The sequence below is a fragment of the Schistocerca serialis genome, chromosome 4 (genome assembly GCF_023864345.2).
Source record: "Schistocerca serialis cubense isolate TAMUIC-IGC-003099 chromosome 4, iqSchSeri2.2, whole genome shotgun sequence".
Lineage (NCBI taxonomy): Eukaryota > Metazoa > Arthropoda > Insecta > Orthoptera > Acrididae > Schistocerca > Schistocerca serialis.
Window position 1 is genome coordinate 400,229,797 of NC_064641.1, and position 19,493 is coordinate 400,249,289.

Sequence of the window (19,493 nt, forward strand, 5' to 3'; positions counted from 1 at the left end):
TATGGAACTTCTAACTAGGAAACCAATTAATAAATGTCGTGGGATTCGTCTGTGAACTAATTGTCCCAATTTCAATTCTGTTCTGAAGTCATGTTTCTGAATTGATGTCAAAAAATTGGAAATAAATTTGGGGGCACATTCAACGCTTTTGAGGCTGCTTCGTGATTGCCAATGATTCTGTACTGCAAAGCCGAGTCCAAAATCCATCTTTACGCTGTTGAATTTTGAAACTCAGCAACAAAGTCCAAGCATGAGTTACTAGAAACGGCAAAACCCTGTGACTCCGCCTATCTCAGTTAGTTCCTGCATGTCGGACGGGGTCACTCTTAATTACGGTCTCAGTTCCAGACAGCTATATGAATGCCGGTTTAACCATAAACGATACGATATAGGCCCCATGAGCAAGGACTACGTGCCAGAACACTCGGACTTGAAGAGGGGTCTCGTGGCACTTGGGCACGAAATCACTCTAGGTGGACCAGGCAGCACTGGTACACAACGCTCTTTTTTGATGATAGCCGTATCTGTCTCCACCCGACAATACTGATATTCGTGTGAGCAGGCAGAGGGGACAGATCTTAACTCTCACTCTATCGTAGAGCACCACCTTTTTCAAGGCGGTTCAGTGACGTTTGCCGTTGAATCATGTATAGCCGTATCCGGGCGACTTCCTTGCACGTATTGTGCCTTCATTTGGTGAACGTATTGGAGTGGCATTCAAGCTGACGGACGACAACACACGGCCCCATCGTCGCATTACTGTGAACACTTAACTATTTGAGTATAGAGTCAGTTGTATGGAGTGTCCCCAAATTCTCCAGCTCTCAGCTGCATTGAGAATGCGTGGGTCATGCTAAAGCGAGCGGTTTGCAATGTCCTGCCCCACCTGAGGCCTTGCAGGACATCACAGTGGCCGCTGTGAAGGAATGAGACAGTACTCCACAGGCTCATATAGATAGTCTGGCTTATATAGACTGCATTCGGAAGTATCTCCAATTACGTGGAGGTCAATTGCTTCATAAACAACGTTTTACGCAAAAGGACGGTGAGAAGAAACTGCAGTCTCTGCAGTGGAGTCCCTTGTAAGATTTTGTTTCTTTGTTTGTGTCTGTGAAGTGGAAATGTGTTCATTTTCTTTTTTTTTTTTTGTTTTCTTATGACTGTACATGATAGAACGAAGTCAGTTTTGTTACGTCTTACGTTCAGTACTGTCAATACAGTTATTGCAACATTTATTTTGACCACTGTTCATAAAGTGACGAGGAGTATAGACAATTCTAAGAATTTTCGACGACACTGTTCTCGAAGTGTCTCGGGAAGTGTGTCACATCTCTGCTTATTGTTGTAGAACTCACTTTCTTTCTATATACATAATTTGAAGGCTAGTAATATATTTCAAAAGATGCACATCCTAGTTTTATTCTCTGAGCACCTAGCTATAGGCTGTAAGGTCACACTCGTCAAACGTAAGTAGAAAAGGCATATTTTATCGCTTGAGGTGTCATCTGACGCTACGTTTTCAGATTTTCTCAAAGTAATTTTCGTATAACAAATATACACGTATCTTAACTGTCTCTTTGCACAGGCTTTATTACTGCAATTACATGGTTTTATTGCAAAATCATAATCATCGTCATCACCAGCTTTCTGTTGATAAACGGTTTTCTTGACTTTCCATGCGTTACTTTTTGCAAGGATCTGCTTAAGTATTGGATTTCAGCATCCATTCACTTGGTTTTATTGGTTTTACACATTCCCATAACACTATCCCATAAAAATCACGGTTGTGTTTTTGAAGTGGCAATTTATTTATTTTCTTTATTTTTGTTTCTTTTTATGACTGTACCTGATGGAGCGGAATCAGTTTTGTTTTCTTCGACGTCAGTACTGACTATAAAGTAAGATGCAACATTTATTTTTATTCCCTGCCTGTCCTAGAAGCCCCAACTTCCATCCCTCCATGCTCGGTGAGCAAACCCGAGTTTTTTTTAGGGGGATTCAATTCTGACAATGCACTTTGACTGTAAACTTCAAAAACTTGTCAGAGGCTTAGTGTAAAGAAACAATGTGTAATATGCGTTTTCCCCATGCTGCTGTTTTCAATACAAAAACTCATCAATTAGCTCTGTAACTTCTTTATTTACTTAGACAGCTATTTTTACCTTTTTACACTGTAGGATTATAATAACAGATTCTTGAGCATACAGCCAGTACTTTTGTATCACCTTCTTGAAACATAGATAATTTTTTTAATTCTTGAGTTAGAGGAAAATACCATTAAGCTAAAGCTCCTGTATTGTAAAAGTGTCAAGTAGCTTCTGCACTGTTCCATCGTTACGCAGAGAATTAACAATCTAACATCCTTAACAAAGTGGTCTTACGGGCTATACCATCCACAAATGTGCGATTCCTTACTTGTTTATGTATTACTCTATTCTTGAATAAACTTCTTGCTTCCATGACGCTGGATAATGGGGACTTCAGCCATAAACTATTTTGTTTGGGAGCACACAGACTAATTTGTTACTAATTTTCCGTTCAGGTGTGTTCGATGTTTACTTTATTTGAAATCGATTTCAAAGCCTTTGATAGCTTCACTAGCTGTTGCTTGCATATCAGTGTTTTGTTGTGTTGAGGTTTGGTGGGTGTGTAAGCTATTGGAAGTGCAATAACGTCAGCTGCTCTCACACGTCTGCCTGTTTGGATAAACACAGTCTGTGATGTGAGTGCCTCCCTGCGCCTTACATATGATGCAGTGGCACGCACAGCGTCGCTGCCGAGCGATACGTGCAGGAGGACGCATCTATCCATTGTACTAGTGAACTATCTATACATTGTACAACAAGTGCATTATGCATCAGAATTAATCATTGTTAACATTTTTTTAACTTCCTTGATTCTCCATGTTTTGGCCTGTTTCAATTTTTTTAAAGCTTCTAAAGAAGTCTACGCTACCTCCAAACAAAATTTCACCGAAATTGGTTCAGTGGTTTAGTTGTGAAAATGTAACCAACACACTTTCGCATTTTTAATGGTAGCATCGAAATTCAGGCCAGCAGACACAGTCATCGAAATTTAACACTCGCAAGTATATCTTGCCTTATCGCAGCCTCCTCTAATGTAGTAAATACAAGATTATCAAGATAATCTAAAATCGAATTCTGGATGAACTAGGCGGTATTATTTTTATTACGTTAGAATGTTTGCACATTTTTCTAATTTATTAAAACAACAGTAAAAAATTTACAGTGAAACAATTTTTCAAAATAATCGCGCTGATGCTCAGTGCACCTGGTCCATAGTTACGCAAGGTTTCCCATACTTCAGGAAAAAAATGTTTCTCTTGAACGGTAAGCCACTTACTCAACATTTTGTTGGAGGTGATTCGACCCTTGAAGCCTCTTTAACTAGAACAGACATATGGAATCCTGACGGAGTGATATCTCGAAATGCATATTCGAAGAGTTAGAACTATGTGAGAAGTGACATGCTGTTCCGCATTATCATGTAAAAACGGAACGTGGTTTTAAAGTAGCCCTCTACGCATGTTTCGAAATTACTGTCGGTTTCAACTCCTTGCGAAGCTTATCCGTGTAAAGTTGACTGTTTACAAGTGACCCCTGTTCTAGGTAATAATCCAGAATTGGGCCTCGTGCGGTCCTAACTTCCACCCTTCCCCCCCCCCCCCCCCCCCAGCCGGCCCACACACATCCAACGCCGAAAACAGAAATAATAACTGAACATCACTTTTCCTGCGGAGGCTTCACTCTGGAATTGCATTTTCGATGGAGAAAGAAGTGGTTTTCATTTCATGCTCTGGTTTTTGCTCTCGGATTCAATGAGATGAATCTAATTTTTTATCCTCAGTGATGATTCGTTTCAAAAACTAAGAACATTTCATCTTAATCTACTCACAGATTCACACACGAACAAATTTGTGTTCCTCGTCAAGATGCGTTGGGACGAATGTCGCACAGATCACACAATCTTTACGTTGTTTTGGATGTTGTGATAAGTAGAACCATTTACAACTTGCTTTTCGTCGCCTTTTCATCAACGTTCACGTCTTGGCTGTGCATAATCAGGTAACTTTGTCATCGGCAGTGGATATGGCTTACGTCCTGTACTGTCCTCGTCTTTCACGATTGTTCACTCGTTTTAAAAAGGTTCAGTCACTATTAAATAGTTCGCTGTGATGAAACATTGCGTCCGTATCGTGCTCAGCGTCTGAGATGAATTTCAGCTTCTGATACACAGACCGTAATTAACGGCTCACAGGACGCTGTTTTTCATTAGTGAAAATAAAAGGACGTTCTTAAACAAAGCCTGGAAATTAATTACTTTATATAATACTTTTCAGAATTGAGATTACTTCTATTTCATATTTTTGAGGTTAAGAGACCTAAATTTGAAAAAACATTTTGATTGCACATAATGACTTAGTGTATATGTTACATACTGCATTTAGAAAAAATGTTAAACTACTTTCGGTTACTCTTGGAACCCATATTTACCGAAATTTCTTAGGCTCGCAAACCCCTCGAAAGTGCTGTTCGCTGTTTCTAAAGTGTGCTTGAGGTAGCGTCCTCTTGGAGAAGTAATTTCAGACCTGCTGTAGGTAGACTCCTTGTGACAGGTAAGGGCCTTCCCGCAGCCTGTTAAGGGACAGGCCGCGGGCAATGGCCGTACTTCACAGAGCCACAACTGACAAGTTTCCTCTGGAGAGCCCTTTGGTCTCGTCCACCACTAACATGGCGCCACTGTGTCTGTCTTCCTTACTCGCGAACCACGTACGAAGTGCCCATGGCGGCATTTAACATTTTACTGCGAAATTCGCTTGCTGTGTTATTGATGTTTAGTAGACACAGAGCCAACACCCACCACAAGAGCAAGTTTCTAAACCCACTGGCTGTATAGCTGACTGAAAGACTGAAAAATGTCTCACGAGATAGATAATATTATTCAGGTTTTTAACGGATATGAAATTTGAATTTAAGTGAGCGATTAAATTTTGGTAGAACGTGAAAGTAAGAATAATACCAGTAGGGAAACATGGTCAGGGGGAAAAGAAATGAAAAGGGGGACTGCCAGGTAGAATATTACACAAAGCACTTTTTAATCATCGCTAACACTTCGTTTAAGAAACATGATAGATGAGTGTATACGTGGCAGACACTGGCATGTTTCAGATAGATTACATATACATATTGAAACTGAAGAAATTCCAGAAATCGAGCAAATTAACGAATTGGGATCTGTATAAACTGAAATAAATAGGATCTTTTAATTATTTAAATAAAGCACTAGGAAACAGTGCTGGTAGTGGACTAGAAGGCGAATGGGAACATTCGAAAGATGAAATAATAAAGTCAGAAGACTGTAAAATAGGTGAAAAAGACAGAATAGATCCTTGCATGCCAATAGAAGAACATACAAAAATGCTGAAAACAAAGCTAGCGAACGCAAATACGGAAGTCTCAAAACATTGTGATACCATAACGTGTCAACGGAGTACGATAATCCATGAAAAGAACGACTCCATCATTCCTAAACACAATGGCAGCACTCATTACTTCAATATAAGCCACTGCAGTGACTAGAGTGGAATGATCTCCCAGCGATGATTCTTGATAATGTTCTGTGACTAAAGCTGAAAAATCGCTCACTAAATTAAGAAAATATTTGAAGTGAAGATGGCATTAAATCATTTTTTAACAATGAGATTGACAGAGGGTACAATACGGTAAACTAGAGGATAACACCTTTATGAGTATAAAGAATTCAAATTGCAAGCCAGTACTGAGCAAAGAAGGAAAAGCTAAAAAAGGGGGAGGGAGGAGAGAATGTGCAGAAAGGCTATGTAAAGTAACCTCAAGTGAAGGCGAAGTAGGTGAACATGCTATGAGACATAATACTGTTGAAGAATTTGACGGAACACTCACATATCTGGATGGAAACTTGGTGTATGGAATAGACGACACACCCAAAGATATCAGGTCTGAATTATACCGAATAGTCAGTTTAATAAGTCATGACCGCAGAATACTCAAACAAATTACTGTTAAAGTCAGACATTGGGTGCAGTGGGTATGGGTTTCAGAGAAATGTAGAAACAAGCATGGCAATACTGACCCTACATATGTCTTAGACGATATGCTTAAGAAACAGAAATATACGTTTATAGCATTTGTAGATTTAGAGAGCACTATTCACAACGTTGATTGAAATAGACAAATTCTGAAGACATCAGAAATAACGGACAGGGAACGAAAGGCTCTTCATAACATATACAGAAACCAAACTGCAGTTATACGAATAAGAGTCGAAGGTCTTGAAAAAGAAGCATTAGTTGATGTGGAAGTAAAGTAGAAACGCGTCCTATCTCTGTCGTTATGTGTGGTGAAAACTAATGAAAAACTAAGAGATGGAATTAAAGTTCAAGATGTGTAAATTAAAAATTTCAAGTTTGCTGATTCTATGACAAGGCAAAGAACTTGGGAGAGCAGTTAAATGGAATGTCTTATGAAAAAGTTGAAAGATACAAAGATACAAAAATAAAGGTAATGGAATGTAGTCGAATTAAATAACGAGATAATTAGATTACATAATAAGACACTAAAATTGATAAAAGAATTTTTAATTTGAAACTTCCTGGCAGATTAAGACTGTGTGCCCGACCGAGACTCGAACTCGGGACCTTTGCCTTTCGCGGGCAAGTGCTCTACCATCTGAGCTACCGAAGCACGACTCACGCCCGGTTCTCACAGCTTTACTTCTGCCAGTATCTCGCCTCCTACCTTCCAAACTTTACAGAAACTCTCCTGCGAACCTTGCAGAACTAGCACTCCTGAAAGAAAGGATACTGCGGAGACATGGCTTAGCCACAGCCTGGGGGATGTTTCCAAAATGAGATTTTCACTCTGCAGCGGAGTGTGCGTTGATATGGAACTTCCTGGCAGATTAAAACTTTATTTAAATACACTTGGGTTCTATATTTCATTTACGATGTGAATGTATACCTTTATATTATAACAGTTGATACTGATATTTAAATATACTTGGGTGTTGCGAATGTAATTCTACAGTAACATAATAAGCCTAGACACTGAAATTTCTGGCAAATAACCTACTTGTGTGATAACGCAGTTTTTTGTTCCGTACAGGGATCATTGTAGTGAGTCCCCAAACTATCTGAATGCTTGATTTCTGCGGCCACCATGGAATCTCGCCATTAGGGTGACTGGTTTCAGTGTGTGTTTCCGTCCGACCACTGTAACTTGCCCGCTGGGGCTGCAAATCGGCTACCCGCGAAATAAAAAACCCCAACCGTCGTAATGAGATAAAATGCCCATGCAGTAATTGCTCCCTATACTAAAAAAAAAACAAGAACTGGATGTCAGCTTATACAAATTACACCTAGAATTAGCAAACCAAATCTCCAGCTCCTCAGTGCTGTAGGACACAATAAAAAGACTAAATCACTACTCACAGTCAATAATATAAAAGGAATGGCAGAAACAAGAACAGAAAATAAATAAACTCATAAACAAAAACTGCTCTAAATCCGAGACACACACACACAACACACATTCCATGAACGCTTGATTAATTTTAGTGACAAAATACCGACAAAAGAAGAACAACAGCTGCTTGAGAAAGTCCCAAAATACAATTTGAACTTCCACATAACACATAAGACCATAGAAAATCTTATTACTGAGAGTGAATACATCGTAGGACAACATGAAAAAACTAACACTCGAGACTTCAAACCAGGCCTAAGAAGAGAACTAGTGACAGAGGAAATGAACCAAATCATCAGAAATAACAAACCATCCATAAACACAAATAAAAAAAAAACATCTGATGAGGAAACCATGAACAGGATACACAGAAAACTAAAACAACACAATGCTCTCATCACCAAGGCAGACAAAGGAAATGAAGTCTTAATAACAGAGGCAGAATATATTGAGAAAACAGAAAAATTTCTGGCTGAGAAAGAAATAAGCAAGCTGACCAGTGACCCAACACAAAGATAACAAAGAAACATAAAGACTCTCTTAAAAAGCATCACACACACCTTGACAGAACCAGACGAAAAGAATGTCACAAAAGAACCCTAAGTCTCCACTCTTAACAAGCCTGCCAAAGGTCCACAAACCCCTCATCCCAGTCAGGCCAGTGGTTGACTTCAGAAAAGCCCCATCTTACCTTCTACGGAGACACATGCACACATTCCTACAGGAAAAATACAAACACACCCAAACAACAGAAGCCTCAAAAACACAGGAGACATAATAGAGAAAATTAGGAATGTCAACATCCTCTCAACAGCAAAACTGGTACCTTTTGACATAACAGGCATGTACACGAACATACCCACAGAAGAAACTATAAACATTATAGAACAACAGCTAAAATGCAAGAAAATCCCAGATAAATGAAATCTCATCCATTCTTAGGCTAATCACAGAACTAAACTACCTCACTTTCAAGAACAACTTCTACTTGCAAAAGAGGGGTTTCCCATGGGGTCCCCCATAGGTGGAACATGAGCCAACACTTTCTTGGACCATATAGAGAACACAATATTCAATAACATTGTAAAACAAGGAGGGTACAAAATAATCTACTGGTACCGATATGTGGGTGACATAATCAGTCTTGTAGATGAAACACATAACGGGATAGAAGAGCTACTCAGTAATATCAACACAGTACACCCACAAATCAACTTCACAATGAAAGTAGAAAACAACAAGAAACTACATTTCTTGGATCTTACAGTCACAAGAAGTAACCACCAACATAAATTCTACATCTACAGAAAGCCCACATCCACAAGCACTGTTTCCACAGTTCCTCCAATCCCCCGACAGTGCACAAATATGGCATTTTCACACACATGCTCCACAGGATAAACAGAACACCTCTTAAGCCAGAAAACTACACACAGGAACTAAAAATAATCAAACAAATTTCTGTTGAAAACGACTACAAAACAGACATAATAAAGAAACTTAACAACAAGGTAAAACGGAAACATGCAGTACACACAGAGATCACAGCAGACCACACCACTTCAGAAAAAAGAGAGAGATGGTACACACTAGCATACAATAACGAAATATCACATAGAATAGGAAACATCTTGAAAATGCAAGGGATCCCAGTAACATTCAGAACAAACAATACAGTTCAGAAAAAACTAAGACCAGTCGGAAAAACCTCAGACAAATTCATCAATGCTAGAATATATCAACTCACTTGCAACTGCTGTCAGGCCCAATACATAGGACAAACAAGCATAAACTCCGAACGATATACACAGAGCACATGAGAGCTCTAAAGACTTACAGCACACATTCAACTTTTGCAGAACATCTAATGTACAAAAACCATAACCCCACTAACATCGAAAACGATCTACACATTCTGAGAAACAGCAACAGTCAATACCGACAACTAACAACAGAAGAAAATTACTACATACAAAAGGCTATTGTCGAAGGGTTCAAAAGGCTCTGAGCACATAACATCTGAGGTCATCAGTCCCCTAGAACTTAGAACTACTTGAACCTACCTAACCAAAGGACATCACACACATCCATGTCCGAGGCAGGATTCGAACCTGCGACCGTAGAGGTCGCTCGGTTCCAGACTGTAGCGCCTAGAACCGCTAGGCCACTCCGGCCGGCTATTGTCGAAGGGAAAAATGTAATAAACGAAAACACAACACTTCGTAACAACACACTCTTTACCGCTCTGAGACAAGTGACCAAGGGCACAGAACAGTAAGCACACACACGCAAAAGATCCACTTCCCCATCACACACAGATACATAAACATGAACAGAAGTCGTCGTAATTCGCGCTACAGTTTTTCATAGCCTTTCTCGCCACATGCGATACACCTCTCACGACACACGCGAACAGCAAGATGGCGTAAGGTTCTGGATCAGAAACAGAGTGCGAAAGTTTTGTTTTTCTGTTTATAAAAGCATTGGGGGAAGTGGCAACAAAACGACTATTCATGTTGGTGTGTAGAATATATGAGTCTGGCGATATACCATCTGACTTTCGGAAAAGCGTCATCCACACAATTCGGAAGACGGCAAGAGCTGACAAGTGCGAGAATTATCGCACAATCAGCTTAACAGCTCATTGCATCGAAGCTGCTTACAAGGATTAAATACAGAAGAATGGAAAAGAAAACTGAGAATGCGCTAGGTGACGATCAGTTAGGCTTTAGGAAAAGTAAAGGGACGAGAGAGGCAATTCTGACGTTACGGATAATAATGGAAGCAAGGCTAAAGAAAAATCAAGACACTTTCATACGATTTGTCGATCTGGAAAAATCGTTCGACAATATAAAATGGTGCAAGCTGTTCGAGATTCTGAAAAAAGTAGGGGTAAGCTATAGGGAGAGACGGGTCATATACAATATGTACAACAACCAAGAGGGAATAATAAGAGTGGACAGTCAAGAACGACGTGCTCGTATTAAGAAGGGGGTAAGACAAGGCTGTAGCCTTTTGCCCCTACTCTTCAATCTGTACATCGAGGAAGCAATGATGGAAATAAAAGAAAGGTTCAGGAGTGGAATTAAAATACAAGGTGAAAGGATATCAATGATACGATTCGCTGATGACATTGCTATCCTGAGTGAAAGTGAAGAAGAATTAAATGATCTGCTGAACGGAATGAACAGTCTAATGAGTACACAGTATGGTTTGAGAGTAAATCGGAGAAAGACCAAGGTAATGAGAAGTAGTAGAAATGAGAACACCGAGAAACTTAACATCAGGATTGATGGTCACGAAGTCAATGAAGTTAAGGAATTCTGCTACCTAGGCAGTAAAATAACCAATGACGGACGGAGCAAGGAGGACATCAAAAGCAGACTCGCTATGGCAAAAAAGGAATTTCTGGCCAAGAGAAGTCTACTAATATCAAATACCGGCCTTAATTTTGAGGAAGAAATTTCTTAAGATGTACGTCTGGAGTACAGCATTGTATGGTAGTGAAGCATGGACTGTGAGAAAACCGGCACAGAAGAGAATCGAAGCATTTGAGATGTGGTGCTATAGACGAATGTTGAAAATTAGGTGGACTGATAAGGTAAGGAAGGAGGAGGTTCTACGCAGAATCGGAGAGGAAATGAATATGTGGAAAACACTGATAAGGAGAAGGGACAGGATGATAGGACATCTGCTAAGACATGAGGGAATGACTTCCATGGTACTAGAGGGAGCTGTAGAGGGCAAAAACTGTAGAGGAAGACAGAGATTGGAATACGTGAAGCAAATAATTGAGGACGTAGGTTGCAAGTGCTACTCTGAGATGAAGAGGTTAGCACAGGAAAGGAATTCGTGGTGGGCCGCATCAAACCAGTCAGTAGACTGATAACAAAAAAAAAAAAAAAAAAAAGTAGCCACATACCATCCAACGAACGTGAGTACACGAATAGCTAAGTAACAGGTCAGTACACACCAAATAACAGGTTTTCACCAACACTATCACAACCCCAAGTATAAATTGCTGACACACGAAGTTCACCCTTTAGTATTATGTTTATTAACAGCCGCTCATATGGTTGCAGATGACATGATGTTCGCTAAGTAAAAACCGGAACAGAAAAAAAGTGCTTAGAAAATATGTCGCACACAGCAACAATAAGTCTCTAAAACATGCTCTAACATACAATAAATAAAGAAGTATAAAAGTGTCCTTAGAAAACTATATTTCAAAAAATGAATAGTAAAAATGTAATAACGTGCCTCTGTGTTTGTATAACCATGCTATTTTCTGCATGTTTTAGATTTAAAAAAAACCACTGATGATGGTGATATTTGTTGCCGAAACTAGTTTGGAAGAATAAAGAAATAAACGAACAAAAAGGTGCTTTGTAATAAGGAGGACTCAGTTTTCTGATACTACTGTTTTCTATGCAAACACTGACCAAATGGAAGAGTTCCAAGATAAAATCATTGCCTTAGTTCTTAGTCGCAAAAAAGGCGCAATGGATATTTGTCGATTACAGCGCCATTTACCACGAAGCGAAAACAACAGTCTGAGTAAACCGCAATTATTTTTTTATGGAATCTGAATATGCAATAAAATTGGGGATATCTCTTTCAAAATACCAAGCTGACCACGCCCATGCAAGTGGGGGGGAGGGCGATTAGGAGGTGTCCAGTTGCAGCACAGACAAATGTTCCCTCTACTAATATTAACTTTTCACTTAGAACATCATTTCTTTTTCTTTTCGTAAAATGCCATGTATATAAACCCGACAAACTGCAAGAATGGATTCCTTACTGGAAATGGATGGAAAAAGGTACAATGAAGACGTGTTCGGAAATGCATCGTTGCCACTGGCGCTGACGAATCAAAATCTGTGCAGTCTGTTTATTGTATGTTATCGACACAACGTATTATAATCAACAGAATGGTCCGGTATTCATGTCGGGAACAAGTCGACATGGTGTTTCTATACGGCCAAGCAGATGGGAACGGTTGAGAGGCATTATGACTATACCAAAACAAGTACCCTCACTGACACATATTATTTCAAACCTGTTTTTGGGCGTTTGTGTGATCATGGGTCCTTTCAGTCACATGAACGTGCAACGGCGCGGCAGACTGTGCGTACACCAGATTTTGCCGGATATTGAGACGAACCCTAGTACAAGCTCCAGGCAAGTAGCCCGCCAACATGGTGTAAGTCAAAGTACGATTACGTGTATATTACGTGGAAACCACCACTTTGAAAATCTGTTGTGACGTGGGTGCGATGTAGCAATGTACTGTGTTCCGGGACGATTTGTTTTCGTTGCAAGTACACCGTCCATTTCCTGAAACATGTGCTACGGACCTATTTTCCCTCCATTTCCAATCAGGAATCCGTCCTTGCGGTTTGACAGTTTTGTTAATGTTCATTCACACTGTGTGTGTGTGTGTGTGTGTGTGTGTGTGTGTGTGTGTGTGTGTGCGTTTTGGATAATGATTTATGAGTATGTCGTACATAGTCTAAAAGTGGAAATGAACTGTATATAAACATTTGTATATCATTGTACCATATATATTTGAATATGTGTATTTCTACACAAGACAACTGAATTGAATAGATTAAGCGCAGGATTTCAGTCCATGGACGAATGTGAAGTGTGATATAGAAATAGAGTTACCTAATCTAATGTATACCTGAAACCTATAGATTTATATGAAACAGAAATATGGAGACAAGATTACGTAAAATAAACAGTGATATGGAAAGAATGGTACAAGGTCATGAATAGGTGGTCAGATCTGTTGGCTGGAGTAAGTACAGTTATAAATTAATCTTTACTGTTCAAACCTTGTTGCATTTTCAGAAAGGTAATGTTATTTACATCTCCATCGATACTCCGCAGTCCACCTTCCGGCGCGTGGTGGAGAGTATTACGTACCATTGCTAGTAATTTTCTTTCCTATTTCGCTAGAAAACAGAACGAGAGAAAAATGACTGTCTATGTACCTCCCTATGAGTCCAAATTTCTCGCATCTCATTTTCGTGCTCCTTAACGCACAATGTATTGAGGCAACAGAACCGTTCTGCAGTCAGCTTCAGAGGCCGATTCTCTAAATTATCTCAATAGTGTTCCTCAGAAAGAGTATCGCCTTCCCTCCAGGGATTCCCACCCGAGTTCCTGAATCATCTCCATAATATTTGAGTTTGTTCGAACCTAGCACTAAGCAGCCCGCTTCTGAACTGCTTCGATGTTTTCCTTTAATCTGATTTGGTTCGGATACCAAACACTCGAGCAGTACTCAGGAATAGTTCTTCCAATAAACCGAAATCCTTATACGATCCTTGTGTTTCATATCGCTTCGCAACGTTACGCCCAGATATTGAAAAGACATTCTAATCTGTAAAAGTGAGCGGAATAGAATGGTGCCATACTTCTTTATGTTTTAAATAAAGTTTGTTTCCATTGGGGGCGATATAATAGATTAAATTGCGACTTCATACTTGGCACAGCTTTAATCTCTTCTGGTGCGCGTGCGTGATTCCAAATATACTACTCGTACAGGAATGTAGGGCTCCGTAGGCTTTTATTTTCGAGTCTCTAGAATGAATGAAAAATTTAATGATATTCACATAGCAAAATCCTACTTTGTGTAGACTGGTCGAGCACATGTAAAGGTGCTGTGAGTCTGTCATTCAGGCATGAATAAATGACGCTGAGTTGAATTTAACTGCATCAACGTAAATAAATTCATTTAACCCAGTCATTAATATCAAAGATCAATAATTAACTAACTAACTAATCATTTTCAGTAACTGAAAGAAATTCACGACACATTATAATTCTAGCTGGTGGGTTCACTTATTAAATCTGTATACCAGGGTAAAGCTTCTTTCTCTAAGCTGAAACTGCACTTCGGAGTAGGTTATTCTTTTCAAAAATTAACTTCATTTTTGGGTTACGATAAGGTCAGATATACGTATGAATATTACCTGCAGATAGGACAAGTAGTAGCTTATAAACGAACGTTATATTCTGTTTGGGCAACACGTGGCAAATTATGCAGTCGTTTCTGATAAAGACTTTCTGTAAAAGCCACTATGTCTCTGGGCTTCACACAACATCGTGCCATTAACATTAAATACTAGTTTACGTATTAAAAATACGAGTGGACTTCTGATGAAGATGTTTTCTAAGTGCATTTAATCACCGCCATGTCATTTCATGATTAATAGTTTACTAATGTAAAATATGTTTTATTAAACTTTGTGTACGTTGTTTCTATCGTAATTAGAGAGAGCACAATTCGAGAAATAAAAAATTCAATTTCCTTATTCTTTCTTTGCCTCGCATCTGGTCAGCGCCGCGGAGTGCCATGCCATGTGGCTCGGGTTTGATTCCCGGGTGGAGCAGGAGGTTTTTACTGCTCAGGCACTGGGTGTTGTATTGTCCTCATCATCATTTCATCCCCATCTCCGACGCGAAAGTCGCACAATGTGGCGCCAAATGCAATAAGTACTTTCCCTCGGCGGCCGAACTTCCCTGAATGAGGGACTCCCAGCCCACAATGCCGTATGCTCATTTCCATTTCAGTGAGTAGCATGTGAAAATCAGCTAGTTAATTGTCCGATTCTTATTAATGAACTACATAGCACTCAATGTGACAGACACACTTAGAAATTCCTGCCTGTTTCAACACTCCTGTATGTCGTAGATACGGGCTTTAACTTGAACAGTATTAAATAAACATATACATTTACTAATGTAATACATTGTTATGATGTGCTCTCTTTTATTAAAAAAAATAGAATTGACGTTAAACAATCATAGGTAATGCCTGTTAGTAACACAATTTTTGTTTCTATCTCGATAGCAAAATTTTGTACCAGCATATTTTCAGTTCCAGTGCGTTGTGACACTGCAGTTCACACTAACGTGTTATTCGTAGCCAAGCGTGTTACAACTGGCGGTTGTGCATAGGGAAGTAAAACTAGTTATATGTTAATAAAAGCCGGCCGAAGTGGCCGTGCGGTTAAAGGCGCTGCAGTCTGGAACCGCAAGACCGCTACGGTCGCAGGTTCGAATCCTGCCTCGGGCGTGGATGTTTGTGATGTCCTTAGGTTAGTTAGGTTTAACTAGTTCTAAGTTCTAGGGGACTAATGACCTCAGCAGTTGAGTCCCATAGTGCTCAGAGCCATTTGAACCATTTTTTGTTAGTAAAAATGCGTTGCGATCGAGACAAAACTGATCTACTGACAGCAACGCGATCGCAGTATTTCAGTTATGATATTAGCATTTAAAGTGACCACTATTGTTTTTAGACATATGAAGATCATATAGACAATGTTTACATCTAAGACTTCTACAAATTTTCTACATTTTTTGCTTTAGAAAACTGTTTTGCAATATATGTCCTCTTTGAGTTGTAGATAGCATCATTGAGACATAAGGGCTGAATACAGTCGCGCACCACGGCAAATATATCATAAAAATTCTTTTTAACTAGACAGGGTTGGAGATATACACTCCTGGAAATTGAAATAAGAACACCGTGAATTCATTGTCCCAGGAAGGGGAAACTTTATTGACACATTCCTGGGGTCAGATACATCACATGATCACACTGACAGAACCACAGGCACATAGACACAGGCAACAGAGCACGCACAATGTCGGCACTAGTACAGTGTATATCCACCTTTCGCAGCAATGCAGGCTGCTATTCTCCCATGGAGACGATCGTAGAGATGCTGGATGTAGTCCTGTGGAACGGCTTGCCATGCCATTTCCACCTGGCGCCTCAGTTGGACCAGCGTTCGTGCTGGACGTGCAGACCGCGTCAGACGACGCTTCATCCAGTCCCAAACATGCTCAATGGGGGACAGATCCGGAGATCTTGCTGGCCAGGGTAGTTGACTTACACCTTCTAGAGCACGTTGGGTGGCACGGGATACATGCGGACGTGCATTGTCCTGTTGGAACAGCAAGTTCCCATGCCGGTCTAGGAATGGTAGAACGATGGGTTCGATGACGGTTTGGATGTACCGTGCACTATTCAGTGTCCCCTCGACGATCACCAGTGGTGTACGGCCAGTGTAGGAGATCGCTCCCCACACCATGATGCCGGGTGTTGGCCCTGTGTGCCTCGGTCGTATGCAGTCCTGATTGTGGCGCTCACCTGCACGGTGCCAAACACGCATACGACCATCATTGGCACCAAGGCAGAAGCGACTCTCATCGCTGAAGACGACACGTCTCCATTCGTCCCTCCATTCACGCCTGTCGCGACACCACTGGAGGCGGGCTGCACGATGTTGGGGCGTGAGCGGAAGACGGCCTAACGGTGTGCGGGACCGTAGCCCAGCTTCATGGAGACGGTTGCGAATGGTCCTCGCCGATACCCCAGGAGCAACAGTGTCCCTAATTTGCTGGGAAGTGGCGGTGCGGTCCCCTACGGCACTGCGTAGGATCCTACGGTCTTGGCGTGCATCCTTGCGTCGCTGCGGTCCGGTCCCAGGTCGACGGGCACGTGCACCTTCCGCCGACCACTGGCGACAACATCGATGTACTGTGGAGACCTCACGCCCCACGTGTTGAGCAATTCGGCGGTACGTCCACCCGGCCTCCCGCATGCCCACTATACGCCCTCGCTCAAAGTCCGTCAACTGCACATACGGTTCACGTCCACACTGTCGCGGCATGCTACCAGTGTTAAAGACTGCGATGGAGCTCCGTATGCCACGGCAAACTGGCTGACACTGACGGCGGCGGTGCACAAATGCTGCGCAGCTAGCGCCATTCGACGGCCAACACCGCGGTTCCTGGTGTGTCCGCTGTGCCGTGCGTGTGATCATTGCTTGTACAGCCCTCTCGCAGTGTCTGGAGCAAGTATGGTGGGTCTGACACACCGGTGTCAATGTGTTCTTTTTTCCATTTCCAGGAGTGTAGATCGTTGCAATTCTTCAGATAAAACCACCTGTCAGAAGTGATAATTTTGGAACGTGACTGTAATTCTTTTGTCGTCAATTACATTAGGCATCTCAGAAGGTCAATATTCACGGATATAATAGGAACGATATTTCGAAGCGAAAATGGTTTAACTCTCCAAAAACCTGAGAGGTAAATTGACGAGTAACCGAAAATAATGAAATACTACGAAATATTGTTAGTAGAATAACTGGCTCGGTTTTATATCTTCGCGACTGTAAGTTTTATCTCAAACTCATCAGTATTGTTCACTCTTACAAATCGGGCTTCGTAAGTTAAATAACAAACAGGTTCTGAATAATTACTACAATTCGTAGCTATCTCAATCATACGGTAGGAATGGCTGCCAAACAAACTTCCCCCGAGTTGGTTATTGCAGTTCGTACAATCTAACAGTCACCCTTCTTAGCGCTAAAAAAGAAAACCTATTAATAGGATACAAGGGATATTACAAGTGCGAAATAATAAAGTGTTATAGAACATACCGAAATCAATTTTATGGTTATTTTGCTTCAACCTACACGTTTTAACAACACAAACTAGAAGCAAGAAAGGTGAACAAGGAAGTGGCAGGTGAATGTTACCAGGCAAAAGACGAATATTAGTTTTACACAGCTGTTCTCGCTACTCCCTCCATTCCTTTCGAAGTTTTATCGATTCCATTTTATGATTTTTTATGTTCTAAATTTATACGTTCTTTTCTTATTATAGGTAACATACCATTACACTGAACACTGAAGAGTCAAAACTGCTGCTACACGTGCCTAATATCGTGTAGCACCCAGCACCCCCCCCCCCCCCCCCCTCGAGCACGCTGAAGTGCCGCAAAACGACGTGGAATGGACTCGACTAAAGTCTGAAGTAGTGCACGGCTGTCAATAAATCCGTAAGAGTACGAGGGGATGGAGTTCTCTTCTGAACAGCACGTTGCAAGGCATCCCAGATATGCTCAGTACTGTTCATGTCTGGGGAGTCAGCGGAAGTATTTAAACTCAGAAGAGTGTTCCTGGAGCCACTCTGTAGCAATTGTGAAGGTATGGGGTGTCGCAGTATCCTGCTGGAATTGCCCAAGTCCGTCGGAATGCACAATGGACATGAATGGGTGCAGTTAGTCAGACAGGATGCTTAACTTATGTGTCACCTGTCAGAGTCGTATGTAGACGTATCAGGGGTCTCATATCACTCCAGTTGCACACGTCCCACACCATTACAGAGCCTCCGCCTGTTTTAGCAGTCACCTGCTGAGATGCAGGGTCCATGGATTCCGCTCGATACAATTTGAAAAGAGACTCGTCCGATCACGCAACATGTTTCCAGTCATCATCAATCCAGTGTCGAAGGGCCCAGACGAGGCGTAAAGCTTCGTGTCGTGCTGTCATCAAGGATACACGAATGGGCCTTCGGCTCCAATAGTCCGTATGGATGATGTTTCGTTGAATGGTTCGCAAGCTGACAGTTGTTGATGACCCAGCATTGAAATCTGCAGCAGTTTGTGGAAGGGTTGCGCTTCTGTCACAATGAACGATTCTCTTCAGTCGTCGTTGGTCCCGTTCTTGCTGGATCTTTTTCCGGCCTCAGTGATGTCGTAAATTTGATGTTTTACCCTGCTCCTGATATTCACGGTACACTCGTGAAATGGTCGTACGGGAAAATCCCCACTTCAGCGCTACCTCGGAGATGTTGTGCCCCATGGCTCTTGACGCCGACTATAACCCCACGTTCAAACTCACTTAAATCTTGATAGCCGCAGTAACTGATCTAACAAGTGCGCTATAAGCTTGTTGTCTTGTACAGGCGTTGCCGAACGCAGAGCCGTATTCTGCCTGTTTACATATCGCTGTATTTGAATATGCAAGACTATACAAGTTCCTTTGGCGCTTCAGTGTATATCTACTCCAAAAAAATTATTTCTTTGAAACAAGAAAATAAATAAAAAATGCTACTTTGCCTGTAATGTCTGGTATACATGGGCTCTAAAATGCATATCTTAAG